General features: G+C 36.7%; 1 protein-coding gene and 1 pseudogene across 4 annotated transcripts in view; both read left to right on the forward strand.

Moving 5' to 3' along the window:
- Window positions 1-2,781: 2,781 nt before the first annotated feature.
- The window catches only part of LOC150101225 (asparagine synthetase domain-containing protein 1), a 311,734-nt gene continuing 298,957 nt past the window's right edge, over window positions 2,782-15,558 (forward strand). For 3 of the 4 annotated variants that reach the window (XM_090402011.1, XM_090402013.1, XM_090402012.1), the window contains exon 1: window positions 2,782-3,054. The gene's annotated coding sequence lies outside the window, so the exon portion shown is untranslated. The remainder of the gene's footprint in view (window positions 3,055-15,558) is intronic. The other variant, XR_016549180.1, reaches the window with a different exon arrangement.
- On the forward strand, window positions 13,193-13,307 carry LOC150101226 (U6atac minor spliceosomal RNA; annotated as a pseudogene).

Consider the following 15,558-nt stretch of genomic DNA (forward strand, 5'->3'; position numbering starts at 1 on the left):
TATTATTATTCCTGATACCTCCAAGGAGTCCGAAGACTCATCGTGGGAGGACATGTACAACTGTCTCTATACCTAACCTCTACTATGAATCATCTCCATCAACGCCATCTACTGCCCACTTCCAACACCACCACAACTAGTAATTTTTGTCTGTAATTTGCGTGTGTTCTGAACGGCCGATTTGTATGTATGCGGGATAAAAAACCCGAGTTTCCGGGAGAAAAAACCCTGCTACCTCCATATGAGATCGGCTAACTCACCTTCGATTGAAATCGACCAGATAAAGATTCCTCCCGTAGCGACGAGAATCGAACTTAGGCCTATTCCAATCGAAGGGCACAATGTACCATCGTTCTTCCAATTGCGCTACGGAGGCAAAAATTTAAAGGGAGAATGATATCGCATGCTGTTTACTATATTAACGGAACTGAACTGCAAGAAGTTGATGAGACAAGAGATTTGGGAGTTATTGTGGACAGAGAACTTAAGTTTAAACGGCATATTGCAATGATTGCCAAAAACATCACATTAAATTACATGGTTGTTGAGGAACACACTAATAAGCATGGATAGGAACGTTATTGTTCTACTCTATAAGGCATTAATAAGGCCGCTATTGTGCACAGATTGGTTATGTGGATGTGGTGGAAAGGATTTAGACGCGGGTTACAAAGATTGTTGCATGTCTGTGGGATGTTCCCTATGAGGATAGATTGATGATCTGTGGGCTCCAAAAACTAGCTGATAGACGTGGGAGAGGAGGTGTGATAGAGGTATTTAAATTGTTAAAGGAATTTTACAGGATTGATACTGATGATATTTTTAAGACCAGTGCAGGAAGTGAGAGAACGAGGGGCCATCCCTGGATATTGTCTAAGAGTGTGGTTAACAAGGGTGTTAGGACTAAAGTTTTTACTTGGAGGGTTGTGAATCGGTGGAATGCTTTGCCAGAGGTGGTTGTGAATGCCTCAACTGTGAATGAATTTAAGGAGAGGTATGACAGGTATTGTGTAAATAATGGTAAGTGTGTCAATGTCGTGTCTCCCACGATGAGTCTTTTGACTCCATGGAAACACCGTTTAAATAATAATAATAATAATAATAATAATAATAATAATAGTAATAATAATAATAATAATAATAATAATAAATTTAGCAGCCTTTAGCAGCCGAGTAAATCAGTTATATACCATTAATCAAATTTTTTCGGCAGAGAATATCATTTACGATCGTTTCTTTCTGCTTCAGAAGTATTTGCTTAAGTCCCTTCTCTCTAAATTCATAATTGTATATATTTCATAAAATAACTTCCATCAGTTATAAATAATGTTAAGGTGAATTTAAGTTTAAAAATTAATTAAAGTTATATAATATAATAAGCGTTCGAAGCTATTTAATATACAGGAAAGCCATTCTTTTGTATCTATTTCAGAAATTACTTTACTCCCACTGAGCGAAATCAATGATTTAAATTTGTAATGTTATTGATTATTATAAGGCCTGACAATAAATTTAAGTCATCGGATTGTCAGACACCAATATTGTTAACGGAGGCGCTGGTGTTCTCCTTCTACTCCCGAAAGGTGTAAAACTTTCAATAAAAGTTGGATCTGGAAGAATCGCTTTCAAGTTTACCAGCGAGCTTTATGCAATAAATAAAGCACACGAAGCCTACTTAAAATTATTATTATTATTATTATTATTATTATTATTATTATTATTATTATTATTATTATTATTATTATTATTCCTGATACCTCCAAGGAGTCCGAAGACTCATCGCGGGAGGACATCTTCAACTATCTCTACACCTTACCTCTACTACGAATCAACGTCATCTACCGCTCACCTCCAACACCACCACCACTAGTAATTTTTGTCTGTAAATTGCGTGTGTTCTGAAGGGCCGATTTGTATGTATGCGGGATGAAAAACCCGAGTTTCCGGGTTTATCATCTCAACAATCTGTGGGAATTATAATTTACAGTGACTCAAGATCAGCTATGGAGGCAATCAAAAATGGCAATGCCAAGATCGCACAAGACACCCATAAACTCTTAAATGAACTGAAGTGTTGAGGAAAATCATTTTACAATGGATTCCTGCTCATGTAGGCATTGATTACTATGAAGCAACTGATATATTTGCAAAAGAGGCCAGAGAACTCAACCAAGAAACTCACATGATAACTCTTGCTGATGCTAACGCTCGAGCAAAAGCTAAACTAATTCCACTGAAATCTGTGTTATAGGAACAAATTCCCGATATTAATGCTGACAGAAAGACCTCCACCATGATAGCAAGACCACGAACAGGACATTATAGAGGAATGAAGATCAATATAGACGATACGAGAACATATAGAAACTGCAAGAACTGCCCAATACTGAACTGAACCCCACTCACATCAATTACAGCAGCCTTGCAATAAATAGATCCTAATTCTGTATAACAGCTCTATACAAACAAAATCATCGGCATAGCCAGAGCAGTTCAACGGCACACGGAAACATCTAAGACTCTTGAAAGGACAAGACGACGACGACGACGACGACGACGACAACAACAACAACAACAACAACAACAACAACAACAACAACAACAACAACAACAACAACAACAACAACAACAACAACAACAACAAATTTAAAATTCTCTCATCAATGCCGGCAAAGGTTGGTCGATTGGTAGAGCCTCTGCTACTAATGGCTTAGTTAAGTAAGTTTGAGCGCGGTTAGTAGTTGGAAGGAGCCAATCGTTCGATGCTATTGGCACACTCTCCCTCGAGTCTGTGTACTCCCTGGAGGTGTCAAATAATAATAATATTTTGCTTTTCTGTTTTCAAATGCTAATTTCATCTCTTTCCCTGGTGTTCTTCGTACGAAACTTGCTATTTGATAATGCATGAAAACGAAACTTGATTGTAGCATGGCAATCATCAGTAACTGACGAATAATGATTACAATGATGATTGACGAAAGAAATCCACTGAAATAAGACCTTTTTACAACAATTTCAATATGTTTGTGCAATTTTAAAGGTTTATATTGTCAAGTAAGTAGTTCAGCTATTACAGTATCATAATTCGAATTTTACATCTTGCACGTGTTAAGGTAAATATCTATAATTGCGAACCTTCGAGTTCGTGATTCGTCGTATGAGGTCTATTTGACATAACGTATTTAGGAGAAACTAGAAAATAACATGGCGCATTGGAATTTCCCCTTCCTTCAAATCCTCTTATTTTATTTTTTAGTAATGTGCATGGTTTTTTTTATCTGTTGTAACTTTTAATTATATTTAAATCCAAAAAGTCTCCGTAACGAGGACAGACGTTGATGTTTTCAAGCTATTTCAGACCTCCATCTCACATTAATTTATTTATCTGATTTAGAAGGATAAATCAAGTGATTTATCTTTCTAATTCTGAGAATGCATTCTGATATTATTTTTCTCATACAACTTTTCCCTATGATTTTCTTTTGTATTGCATTGCCCCCAAGATATTTATTAATCTCTGCAATGTAGTTCCCCAATATATCTTTCCTTAACTAATCTGAAAACTCTAAATTGTAACCCATCTCCAAGGCTGAAAACTGCATGATTACTCACTCTTCAGTTAGGTACAAAGTGAGTTTGTGGATAAAAGATAACACAAATTGAGAAACTTATATACACTGCCAACCAAAGAATGAAAAAGAGGAATGTTATCTTTTGAATGTTATTGTCACTGCAATGTTAAAAATAAGGTAGATTACTGTAGATCGAGCACCAAGAAGGATATACACAGCACAGTCTTGCCATAAATACTGTTACAATTTCCTCAGACTGCAGTGCTGCCTACAGAATTAAGTGAGCCTGGTTCCATTATTGGTTCTGCGTGTAGCTAACATTTACGTGTTTATCAGTTGAGAGAGTTCTAGTGGTATGGGTTAACATGCAGTGGGAAGATTATGAGAACCATGTAACTAATAGCATTTCATAAGGTTTGAATGCAGCCACCTGTTATTTTTAACACACTAAAAACACTCGGGATCAGTAGGATGTATGTGTATCAGGCTATTAACCGTTATAATGATACAGAAGACTATATCCAACCCAAAGAACTGGTTGACTATGTTGCATTCGGATGCAACAGCTTGTGAGGGCTGTGAATGCATGCCTCCCTGTGATGTTGCAAGAGATGAATGCTTCTCAGAGAACAATACAACATGTACTACTTGATGACCTAGTGGTGAGAGCCTGTTATCGTTCTACTTTACACTTTCTAACATCACAACTTATGAGCAGAGTGTAATAAAATCAAAGGCACTTTTCCGGAAGTACGTGAACAACAGATACAGAGATATCCTCTTCACAGAATCATTGAAGAGTCGTTTAAATGCCAAAACAATCTGGTATATGCCCTGGATGGTCACCTCCCAGAATTCAGGGAGGTGATCATCATCCTGCATGAGTGAGTGATGGTTTGGTGGTGGTGGTGGGTGATGTGACATATCAGGGGGTATCCAAGTTGCATTTCTGCAAGGAAGGGGTCAAACTTCAAAAGTGTATCAGGACATGTTGCTAGAACCTGTGGTATGGGCCCCTGAACAATAACTTGTTTCACAGCAGTAGGCGGTGGACCTTCTGACAGGATTCGATGCCTACCACTGTGAAACAGTTACTTGTTGAAACAATTACTTGTTTCACAGTGGTAGGCTGTGAAATATCACCATCTGATTGGCCATCTGGAAGTCCCAATCTGAATATTTTGGACTTCAGACTGTGGTCAAAACTTGAGAGAGAGAGTAGCATGCAAGAAAGGACACCCTTGCATCACCAGTCTGTTGGTAGATTTGGAGTGATCAGTGGCAGCATTTTCATTGGATGTTGTGCATACCACCATCGATATGTGGTTTTACAGACTTCGTGTATGCATGAAGGCAAAAGAGAGACATTTTAAAAATTGACTGCTCCTATGTGCATCACCTCTATACATGTGGTTTGTATGTGCTAAAAGCTGTAAATGATTTGCGGATAGATTGAAGGTTTATGTGCTGTCTAAACTTAGGTATAGAAGAGAATAATAACACTAATCCATGATACTTAAGGGCATGACTTGCCTGGAGTGGCTTTCATAACTACAGTTTATTATTATTATTATTGAGGACCTCCATGGAGTCACATGACTCATTGTGGGAGGCCTATCCAAGACAACACAAAATCTATCATACTATTCCTTAAACTCATTCACCATTTGTGCACTTACCACCCTATCAGCTAGTGTCAACCCTGTAACCACCTCTCAGCAGTTTAAATGTCTCAATTAAATATCTCTCCTTCTTCTGTCTATCAAATTTTGCAGTTTACATTTCCTCAGTCTATCCTCATACCTAACATTGTACAGTTCTGATATTATTTTTATCTGCCTCAGATAAAATCCTTCTGATCACAGCATTGTACAATGGAATCACAACTCTAATCTGTGCTGGTCAGCATCCTTCTCAGTACTGCAGCAGACCCCCTGAGTTTTGTTTATCACCTTTGCAATATGTCCCCCTCAATTTCAGGTTTCTATCAGTCATCACTCCAAGGTCCCCTGCCTTCCCCACTTCTTCAGTACAGTCAATGCCATACTTACACTTTTCCCCAAGGAGGGCAAGGCCCAAGGTGCTACAGTGCTCCTGAGCCTCCCTCATTGTTTGGGGCTCTTAAATTGACCCTAATTTTTTGGGGTTCCCCAGCTAGAGCCTCGTGCACCTGTGCATAAGTATGACCCTAAGTACAGTTCCTCCAACAGAGAATGTAGCCTCCCATCAATAGATTCCAAACTACCAGACTTACAAAGGATCGCAAAGGGATATTCAATTGTCTGCAGATGATATAAAGTTGAAAGGGTTGCTAGTAATAGTGAAGATGTGGTAGCATTTCAAAAGGATCTGAATAATCTGGACTTCAGACTTCAACTAAACTTATATTTAGTTGAATTAAACTGATATCCCATTCATTTATAATAATCATTTATAACACGCTAACCACTCGGCCAGCCATTTAAAATGCCAGTGGCGGTGGTGGTCGGTGGTAGATGGCGTTGGTGTAATTGCAGTCAGTTGGTGAATTATGAGTGGTGGAAGCAGAGTTATAGAGTGGATGCCCTCCCTCGATGAGTCTTTGGACTCCCTAGAGGTGTCAAATAATAATAATAATAGTCACTATTATTCCTTCACTTTCCTTCAAAATCATTAGAACAAGAACCACTGCTAACCAACATCCTTTTACAATCTGTCTTGAAGCTTGCCGATCTTCAATGCTTTCTCTTTCATTCCATCTACTTCTGTTCTTCAAAACGGCCTTCTCCAAAGAATACAACCTTCAGCTCTTCAGACAAAATGTGAATAGATTTCTCCTTTCTTCTTATCCTCTTGCCCACACATGGTACTAATCTGTTTATAGGTCTTGTGACCTTTCATGTATGGTATAATATATGAAAACAAAAAAATTGCTCATCTATCCAGCTTATTCAGATCCTTTTGAAATGCTACCACATCTTCACTCTTATTAGCAACCTTTCCAACTTTAAGTCATCTGCAGAGAACTGAATATCCCTTTGTGATCCATTGACACTGTCAATAATATAAAGGTTAAACAATACTGGTCCCAGTATTGAGCTCAATGAGATCCCCTGTAATAACCTTTTGCTTCCTTGATACTGTTCCTTCATATACAGCCATCTGATATCTGTCAAAGCCAATCCAATATTCACTTATCCTGAAATCTAAACATGCTATAACTTAATAAATATCAGCCTATCATATGGCATCCTGACAAATATCATTGTATAAACCAAAAAAATATGGCAGCATATACCTTTCCCTGATCAACTGCTCTTGTTACTTTATCATAAAATGCAATCGGATTACTAAAACACAAGTGTCCCTTAATAAATTATGCTGACCTTCACAGATAACATTATCCTTATCTGCTGTGTATGATCTTCCACTAATTTCTTCAATATCTTAACAACTACTGAAAAAAAGGCAAACTGGTCTATAGTTTGACACTTCCATTCTACTACCATCTTTATGCAAAAGGTTCCACTCCTTGGGCTTTTCCATAGCCAGACTCTCACATTGAAAAGCCAGTTCAACGGAGCTGTCATTTCTGTAGTGCATTTCTGCAAAATCCGTGGTGAAATCTTATCCAGTCTGATTGCTTTATCCAGAGTACTCAGTATTTGAACCACACTCTACTCTTGTTTTTCTAAACCTTGAACCTTCCCCATCCCTCTAGTATATTAAAATTTACTTCTCTAGAATGAAATACCCCGATAAAATAATCATTAAGAAACTCCACTATAGATATGTACAATGAAGTGGTAACATCTGTAAGAAGTTGCTGTGGTGAAACTGAATATTTCTCAGTAAAAGTTGGGCTACAATAGGGCTCACTTTTAGTACATATTTGTTTTCATTGATATTAGATGATCTTACTGAATTGATGCGGGGAGAGGCACCATGGTGTATGATGCTTGCTGATGATGTAGTTTTGATTGAGCATACAAGAGAGGTCTAATTCAAGATTGGAAGAGTGGAGGAAGGCTTTGGAATGTAACAAGCTAAGATTGAGTAGGACAAAAACAGAATATATGGAGTGCTGTTTTAGTGGAGAAAGAAATGAAGAGAATATCTCAGTAATGATTGAAAACTATATTTTGGAGGAGAAATAGTTTAGGTATTTAGGCCCAGTGTTACAGAGAGATGGTGAGATTAATGATAAAGTGACTGGTAGAATTAATACGGGATGGTTAAACTGGAGACAAGTGAGCACTGTTTTGTGTGACAAGCATGTCCCGATTCATCTAAAGGGGAAGTTCTATACGTCAGTTGTGAGGCCTGCTATGTATGGATCAGAATTTTGGGGCGTAAAGAAAATACAAAGGATGAATGTGGCAGAGATGAGAATGTTAAGGTGGATGTGTGGAATAAAGAGAAAGGATAAAATTAATTAGAAATGAATTTATCAGAGGTAGTTTGGGAGTTGTACCAATAGTTGAAAAAATGGGGAAAAACAGGTTAAGATGGTTTGGACATGTTGAACAGGACTCAGCAGCTGAAAGTGTAAATAGGACTCTGAACGTAGATGGGAAGAGGTAAACGGAGAAAGACATTGAATACTGTGGAGCAACTGAAGAAATGGCACAAGATAGGAAAGAATGGAAAAAGAGGACTCACGAGGCCGACCCCAAATAGATGGGATAAGACACAAGAAGAAGAAACTCCACTATGTTCTCTGCATTGGTCACTCCACTCCACTCCCATCTTTGTCAATTATTCTTTCACTGTCATTCCTCCACCTGCTGGCCACATAACAAAAAACCTTAGGACTTTCCTTGGATCTCAGGGCCGGTCTCTTCTCATGTTCAAGTTTTGCTTTCTTTACCATAGTCACTATCCTGACTTGTGTCTTATATTAATGGATCTGCTCTCCACTCTTTTCCCTATATCTCTCTCATAACTTTTTTCACTTGCAATTCCCATTTGATATCGTTTGTCATCCACTGTAGACCAAATTGTGTTCTCCTTTTTTTTACTTGAGGTATACATCTTGCCATTGCTGATAATAAATATTTCTTTACTAGTTTTCATGCTAATGATATCTCGCTCTTCCAATTCCACCATCTATGGAATTGACCTGTTTAAAGAAAGGATTTTTAATTATTTTTTTATATTAATCCTGTCATAGAGATGATCTCTGTTCAACAGTTATTTTTTTTATTTTGGTGCAATGACCTCTTTTTTTATTATTTCTTTCAGAATCCAAAAAAATCACTGACTCAAAACCCAAATACAAAATAAACACATTTAATGAAACAAAAACAATATATATATATTTCAAACAATATTACATAAATATAACTATAGAATTAATTGGATCTAAGGCCTTTTTTTAAAATAAACTTACACTTAAGACTAAACACTTTGTTTGCACAATGACAAAATGTTTATAGTCAGTTTCTTTCTCTGTCAAGGCCCTTTTCCGAAGATATATGACTTTATTCTTCATTTTCACAGGATCCTTTCTCATCACTCATGTAGCACACATTAATTCTACCTGACTCAATTCTGTCTCCTTTTTAGTAGAAATAATAGTTAGACCCGGCGTCTTTAATCTTCCTAATCAGAGTTTTCTCGAACATTCCTTTAGAATGTAAATAACAATTTCTTCTTTTATTGGCTAATGCTTATTTACAGTCTTAACTCTTCCACTTTAAAAACTCACAGTTCTGATTCCCTTTTCGGATCTACTATTGATCTTCCAATTAGCATTTCCTCGAATATTCCTTTTAAAACATCTATAGCAATATTTTCTTTTATTTAACAGCGCCTCCGTAGCGCAATTGGAAGAACGACGGTACATTGCGCCCTTCGATTGGAATAGGCCTAAGTTCGATTCTCGTCGCGACGGGAGGAATCTTTATCTGGTCGATTTCAATCGAAGGTGAGTTAGCCGATCTCATATGGAGGTAGCAGGGTTTTTTCTCCCGGAAACTCGGGTTTTTCATCCCGCATACATACAAATCGGCCCATCAGAACACACGCAATTTACAGACAAAAATTACTAGTTGTGGTGGTGTTGGAAGTGGGCGGTAGATGGCGTTGATGGAGATGATTCGTAGTAGAGGTTAGGTGTAGAGAGAATTGTAGATGTCCTCCCACGATGAGTCTTCGGACTCCTTGGAGGTATCAGGAATAATAATAATAATAATAATAATAATTTATCAATACTTATTCCACTTTGAAACTTCATAGTTCCACGATTCCTTTTTCGGAATATACTATTAATTTTACTCCGAATCTAAAATATCTGCCGGGCTGAGTTCTAATTTCTTCAAACCGCTACTTTGTTTATACCCATTGCTCTGATATCGAACGCTGTTCTTGTCAGCTGCTGTCAATCACACATCAAACTTCTCGGCGAGCATGCGCACTCCTTGAAAGTGGCAAGCGAGAAACTAAGTACAATGGCTGACACGTTGTCTCCGTTAGCGACAAGAGAATGTCTTCAAAAAACACAACTTAATATTTTAAACTACAATAAAATTGTTTAAAGTAACACAACTATTCAAATCCGGTAAGTACATCAAATTTTAACTGCTTTACATATAAGCAGTACTTTTGACAAAACAATTTCAATAATGGGCACATCGCAAGTGTCGACAATGCGTGTTATGAAACTAAAACTAATAAACAAATTAACATAAACCATTTGTAATAATATTCAGAATTTTAAATTATGATTATTTTTACAGTCCAAGCTGATTTCTAAGATTACCATAATTAATCGCTTGCCTTATAATTCCATATAAACTCCTTTCTCCTTGATGCTCCTGCATGTCTAGTTCACTCTCCAAGTTAAACTTACATGGTCACTCTATTCAACCAGGGACATCTCTGTTACAAACAGATCTTTTGATGCCGTGACCAAATCCAAAATTCATGAGCCTCGTGTTCCTTCTGCTACATGTTGCCTAAGATATTGGTCCCTCAAGAATTCCAGAAATTCCATTCCCTTATGCAGTTTACTCTTTCCAATTTTTACTGCTGTAGTTAAAATCTATCATAATGATCATTCTTTTTGCACTCACAAACTCAATTGCCTAAACATCTCCTGCTCTTCATCCTTTATGCCCCTAGCTTATAGCAACACTTTACTAAATTTGTCCACCTCATGCCATGTGCTCTCTAAACCATTAGTAGCATTGCTCTCCAAATCCTCCACTCTCAGATGACACAGCTCATCACTTATTATAAGCAGTACTCCACCATCACGTTTGCCCTTCTGATACTGCTGAAAGATGCTGTATCCTACTACTTATATTCCTTTCATTTTTTGGAAATTATGGAGACAACTACCGTGTTTGAATAAAAACTTTAGTTTACTATTACTAAAATTTTACAATTCGACGTTTCGACCTTTATGTCAAGGTCATCTTCTGGAGCGTACAAATATACACAGGAAACAAGCTATACTACAATCATACTGGTTCGTTAAAGACACTGACTAACTGCTACCACAATTGTTGGCCTGACCTCTGGTGGAAGAAAAAAAAAAAAATTATACATCAACACTAAAGTCCTATTATTTGTGTTGTCTACTATATACATATATTAACATTATATTAACATCATTCCAGCCAGTTGGAGTGGAATGGTTTCTAATAATAGCAGATTGGCTAGAGTCCTGACTTGTGTTGAATCTTTCAAATTAGGTTGGCTGAATGTGTGCCATCCAGATCCTTGGAATTTTCATACCATCTTTATTGTTGATATTTGGGTGGTTTATCAGGATTTCGCAGGATTCTTTAAATTTTCTTTCGTGAAAGAAAATTCACAATTGTTGGCCTGACCTCTGGTGGAGAAAAAAAAAAAAAATTATATATCAATGCTAAAGTCCTATTATTTGTGTTGTCTACTATATACATATATTAACATTATATTAACATCATTCCACTCCAACTGGCTGGAATGATGTTAATATAATGTTAATATATGTATATAGTAGACAACACAAATAATAGGACTTTAGCATTGATATATAATTTTTTTTTTTTTTTTTTCTCCACCAGAGGTCAGGCCAACAATTGTGGTAGCGGTTAGTCAGTGTCTTTAACGAACCAGTATGATTGTAGTATAGCTTATTTCCTGTGTATATTTGTACGCTCCAGAAGATGACCTTGACATAAAGGTCGAAATGTCGAATTGTAAAATTTTAGTAATAGTAAACTAAAGTTTTTATTCAAACACGGTAGTTGTCTCCATAATTTCCAAAAATGCATTCGGATCACCGTGCAAGCCTAAAAGAAAGGATATATTCCTTTCAGTATATCATCTTCCTGAAATCATGTTTCACTGATCCTAGTAATCTTTGGACTTACTGAGGTTATCAGACGTAGTTTGGGTGTTGTACCAATAGTTGAAAAAATAGGGGAAAACAGGGTTAAGATGGCTTGGACATGTTGAACAGGACTCAGCAGCTGAAAGTTGCTGTACTCCGCTACTTATATTCCTGTCAGTATATCATCTTCCTGAAATCATGTTTCACTGATCCCAGTAATCTTTGGACTTACTGAGGTTATTAGTGCCACTAATTCATCTCCTTTATTCTGGATAATCTTAGCATTTGTATAAAGAAACATCAACACATTGTTAGTGTTTCTCTGCTTATCACCATTCCCTTCAGACTCCACTGGATTCTGCATTACACGTGTTTCTTTCACCCCCCCCCCCCCATGATTATTTTTACAAGAGGCCAACCCTGCTACCATTCATCCTGATAACAGTTTCCCTGCACCAACTCTTACTTGTATGGAGAACAGTTCTTTTTTGGTCTACCTCTTGATCATCTTCCTTTATTGTTTCCATTCAAGTTATATTTGGTAATCTCCGAGGCTGGAGGTGTCCAAACCATCTTAATTGTTGTTTAAGAATTATATTTATTATTATTATTATTATTATTTGACACCTCCAGGGAGTCCAAAGACTCACTGAGGGAGAGTGTGCCAACAGCATTGAACGATTGGTCCCCTTCCAACTACTAACCGGGCTCAAACTTACTTAACTGAGCCATTAGTAGCAGAGGCTCTACCAATCGACCAACCTTTGCCGGCAATATTTGTAATATCTTCTCTTTGGTTTAATTCATGTTTGATTTGCTCATTTACTTTGTGTTCTGGCCAGTGAGTCTTATTTATTCAGCATCAGAAGATGTATTGATATAATTTTTAACTGATCTAATTGCAGGAGATTTTAATGCTGGAGTAGGGAACTGAACTTTTAAATCAAAATGGAAACAAATTAAGAGATTTCTCATTATTTTATAAATTAAAAATCACAAACACATTTTTCAGAAAAAAATATCCATAAATATACTTGCAGCAGCAGTGACTACGATCATTAATAGACTATATAATTGTTAACAAAAAGCTATTTTCAAAAGAAAGAGACACAACAGTTTGTAGAGGCAATGATATATATTCAGATCTTTATCTGGTAGTCTCAGAAATAGCAATACAAGGAAAATGGAAATCACAAAAAGCATAAGAATCTAAAGAAAAGAAAAATGTAGAAAGAAACTACAAAACCTACCTACTCCAGAAAGATACTATTAGGAATCTATGTCAAAACATTGACCGAGTACTCATCTCAAATTCCTGTTCCTTCTGACAAGTTGCACTCCCCTTGATAAGGATGGACCGGCATTTGGGCCTAATACATATAAGGTTAAGACACTGCCACTTACTTCACGGCACTTAACCAATTTTTTGACCGGCCTGGCTGGCCGAGTGGTTAGCGCATCCACTCTCCAGCCAAAAGGCTGCTGGTTCGAATCCCACCATGGGCATGGATGTTTGTCTGAAAGTACTAGTGGTGGTGGTCGGCTGTGGATGGCATTGGTGTAGATGATGATGAAGGTAGCTGCGGTTGGTGGATTGATGGATATGGAGAGTTGTAGGGTAGGTACCCTCCCCTCAATGAGTCTTTGGACTCCCTGGAGGTGTTATATAATAATAATAAATGAAGAATGGATAAACATAAGGAAATTAATAAAGCAAACAGCAGAAGAGGCTCTCGGGACAAAAACAAACACCAGAAGAAAAAAAGAGGACTGAAAATTTGGAATGATGAAACATCTACAGCTATAGAAGAAAAACAAAAAGCTTACACACCACATTTGCAGAAACAAATACCAGAATCACTAAAAGTTTATAGAAATAAAAGAAATATTGCAAAAAAAAAAAAAAAAATTTAAGAAAAGCTCACCAAGATTGTTGGGATAGATTTATTAGTAATATTGAAAATCATTGCTTATAAATTATTATTATTATTCAGGCCTCCATGGAGTCAAAAGACTCATCGTGGGAGGTCCTTCCTAAGAACATAAAGTCTGTCAAGACTCATCGAGGGGAGGTTCCCCCTAAGAAACACAAAGTTTATCATACCACTCCTTAAACTCATTGACCGTTCTCACCCTCACCACTCTATCAGGCAATGCATTCCATGGCTCAACCACCCTCCATGCGAAGAAACCACTCCTCACCCTCTTGCTCACAGTTTCCTTTCGTAACTTCCAGGGATGGCCTCTTGTCATCACTCCTTCCCGCTGTTCAACCAAGTGAAAGAACTCCCCAGTGTCCACCCTGTAACCACCTCTCAACAGTTTAAAAGTCTCAATCATATCACCTCTCCTTCTATCTGCCAAACTCTGCAGTCCACATTCCCTTAGCTGATTCTCATAACTATCCTTGTACAGTCCTGAGACCATCTTTGTCATCGTCTTTGTATCTTTTCCACAGTTAATTTATCCCCTTCAAATCCTGGGGACCAAATCTGAGAACAACAATCCAAGTGTGGTCTGATCAGAGACTTATACAATGGAATGATAACCCTCTTATCTCTGCAGGTCAGTGTCCATCTTATAATTGCAGCAATCCTCTGTGTTACCTTCACCACCTTTGCAATATGTCCCCTAAACTTCAGGTTTCTATCAATCATCAAATGAATGAATAAAATGAATAAAACATTTGATTAAATCAGAATAAGATGTAGCAGAATTTTCAGGAATCTCAAAAGAAGAATGGATACAATATTACAAATAATTATGGTACAGTCTATTCCTTAACAACAAAGAAATAGAAAATAAAATTCTAAGTAATGCAGGAAGACTTATTGGAGATGATGGAATTGGAAGAAGCTTTATCAACAACAAAAAAATAGAAAAGCAGCAGGAACAGATAGTATTACCTCAGTATTGATTAAGTATAGTGATATCTCTTTTAAAATAAGATTCCTCACCTGTTAAATAGTTGTTGGATTATCTGTAATATACCCTCAAGAATGGAAAAAGGCTAAATACTATCAGTTTTAAGAAGAGAAATAGAAGTTGATGTGAAAAATTACAGAGTTATTAACTTATTAAATGCATCATATAAGTTTTACAATAACATTTTAAATAGAAGACTTGCCACTTTTGCTACTAGAGGAACAGGATGGATTTGAGAAGGGTAGCAGTTGCATTGATGATGCAACTAAAACTACTCAGGAAAAAAGAGAAGAATTTAATTTACAGACTATCTATCATTCGTAGATTATGAAAACGTCTTTGACTGAGCTAATAGAAAAAAATTATGGAATATGATAGAAGATCGAGGCTATCCAAAATAGTTATTAAATGCAATTAAAAACCTATATAACAATACAACTGAAATCATAAATATCACTGAATACATAGCAGAAGAAATAGAAACTAATCAGGGAGTCAGACAAGGATGTAGCCTTTCTCTTACTTTATTTAATATAGATATATATATATATATATATATATGTGGCGATTAGTTTTTACTCGGTTGTTATACATTTCAAAAACAATGGCACGCCAGTTGGAACAACTTGAAAAATACAACGTTTTTATGTATCGATTATGTGAGGCAATTTGTACCTGTAATTTCCAGTTTGTTTATTTAAATAATTCAATGTTTATTAGTATTCCTTTCCTTTATAAATACCTGAAGAAGGCTGC

This window comes from Typopeltis vanoorti, chromosome 12 (genome assembly GCF_054136105.1).
Source record: "Typopeltis vanoorti isolate ZY-2024b chromosome 12, IOZ_Tvanoo_1.0, whole genome shotgun sequence".
NCBI classification, from domain to species: domain Eukaryota; kingdom Metazoa; phylum Arthropoda; class Arachnida; order Uropygi; family Thelyphonidae; genus Typopeltis; species Typopeltis vanoorti.